This window comes from Kogia breviceps, chromosome 4 (assembly GCF_026419965.1).
Source record: "Kogia breviceps isolate mKogBre1 chromosome 4, mKogBre1 haplotype 1, whole genome shotgun sequence".
NCBI classification, from domain to species: Eukaryota; Metazoa; Chordata; class Mammalia; order Artiodactyla; family Physeteridae; genus Kogia; species Kogia breviceps.
Genome location: NC_081313.1, coordinates 117,654,947 through 117,657,515, shown reverse-complemented (window position 1 = coordinate 117,657,515; position 2,569 = coordinate 117,654,947).

Below are 2,569 nucleotides of genomic sequence, written 5' to 3'. Positions count from 1 at the left end.
ACACGGCAGTCACCAGATCCACCGGTCTCTGGACTTCTGGTCCAGCCTCTACGCTCTCCCGACAACCACACAGGGCCACTCACTCTGTGGTCTAAACAACTTTCACAGTGCCCTGAGTCAGGAGACTGGAATCTTTACAAGCTGCTAATTGTTACTTCAGGCCTTATCTTGGAATTCTGCAGCCAAACCCCACAGCTCCTCTCCCAGGTGTTATACAGTTCCCAGGTGTCATATAGTGTCACTCCTGTTACTATTTTTAAAAAATTATTCTAAACTGCACAAAACACCCTATTCCTTGCATGTATACTGTAAACAGCCACAATTCCTACTTTTCTCCAGTTAACCATGACTACGATTTCAGTGTGTACTCCTCCAGTTTTTTCCCCTCAATCTATGTATTTAACTGTACACACAACATAGTTTTGACTGGCAGGGGTGAAGGGTGGGCTTATTGGGGATTGGGTTGTTGGGTATTGTTCTGTTACACTTAACAGAATGTCTTGGAGATCTTGTCAGTACATACACTAGATCTAATTCATATACATTGTAATGGCTGCATTATACTCAAGTATAAATGTACCGGTTTTAAATGTTTCACTGATATAAACATAGCTGCAGTAAACATCCTTGTATGCATATGTACACATAAGCAAGTCTGTTTTTAGGATACTTATATGAGTAGAATTGCTAAATTAAAGACTTCACATTTAAATTTTTAGAGGTTATGGGAGAGATGTGAGAGGCCCTGGGATTGCTGAAGTCACAAAATCTGAAGCCATACAGATCTTTTGTTCCCTAAATACTTTAATTGGCAATTCCACCAGAATGTAAATTCCATGACACTTGGGGCCTTGTTGCCTTGTCCCAGAAGATACTACCAGGGCCTAGAACATGTTCAGCATCTCAGCACTCACTGAACGAACTCATGTAGGCCCGTCACAGGCATATGACTCGACCAGAATGAAAAATTTCCTTGGATTTTTAAAGACCACAAACATCAATAAAGCTTCTCTTCCAGAGTTTGGAGTTCTCTAGGATTGCTCTGGGCTCCTCAATTTCCATCCCATCTCCTTCCTCCCCCCACTTTTTTTAATTCACCAGCTTGAACCCCTCCAAACACCCATGACCTAGACAGACCCCTTGGAAACTCAAACCACTTGCCAGTCCCAAAAGAATTTAGAGAAAATGGACTTCAGAATTGCTTTTTAGTAGAGATGACCATAAGCCAGATTCCACCGGTACCAAAAAGAGGGAAATCGCTTGAAGCCAAGTTGAATTAGCTGCCTGAAGAATGAACACTGAACCACGGAAGGATCTCAGCTCATTGATACATTCTCTAGCCTGCCTTGACGGGGGGAACAAAAGGACCCAGTTGACTAGGGTAGATTCTTACCCAAGGACCTGTAGAACACATAATCCTGACAAGGAAAGCACCAACTAATACGTCCAAAACTGGCCAACGAGTATTGTATGAGAAATTTTGAGCTGGTCCTTGAACCAGTAGATAAAGACAAATTCAGTGTTTCCATTGGCAAGATTTAGCATCAGAAATAAAATTAGGCAGGGAATTCCTGGTGGTCCAGTGGTTAGGACTCCGCTTTCACTGCTGAGGGCTCAGGTTTGATCCCTAGTCAGGGAATTAAGATCCCACAAGTCACGCAGCACGCTGCTCCTCAACCCCCCCCAAAAAAAAGTCAGCAAAAGAGATGCCTGACAGCAAGGGCATTTTGCACAAAAGTCCAAAGGAAAGAGTATGGTACTTTGGGGGTCCCACAAGTGGTTCAGATGCTACATAAAGGTGTCCAAAGAGCTAGATTAGGCAGAAAATGTCAACAAGCCATATGGTAGCAGCCTTGTTAGCCCAAGCAGAGCCCACTTTTCAAGGAACAGAAGCAACTAAAGTTGTTACAGAATTCACGTGCTTGAAGCTTGTGTAACTACCATTTGTTTTTTTACTTTAAGGAACTGACTTTTTTTTCCGTCTGCATCCCTGGGGCCTGGCACAGTACCTGATCTAGGGAACATCAAAGTTGTTTTTACTTTAGTTAGCCAGTCTATACCATCTAATTCTCAAGTTAGACCCAACTTGAGGCAAGGCAGCTTCTCAATAGTTCTCAGTGGGGCTAGGGGGGAGGAATTATGCCCCGCCCCCTCCAGGGACACAGACATCTTTCATTGTCATAACTTGGGGAGAAAGTGCTATTGGCGACTAGTGAGTAGAGGCTGGAGATACTCTAGACACCCTACAATGCACAAGGGATCCTCCACAACAAAGAATTACCCAGCCCAAAACGTCAATAGTGCAAACACCAAGTAACCCTGTGCCTAGCCTAACTGCACAGAGTTAGGAAAACACTAAGTTTTCAACCCTGAGCTCTGCTGTTCCAGAAACAGAAGATCAAAGGAGGCTAAAATTACAGGAAAAGTTATATTCAAACTCCTTCAGACATAGATCACATCAGAGTAAAGTATAACTCGTGTTGAAGGCACCTAGAAAAAAAGGGACAGGGCTCAAATAAAGGGAGAAGAATAAGTATGGGGAAGAAAAAACAATACACAGGGAAGAATA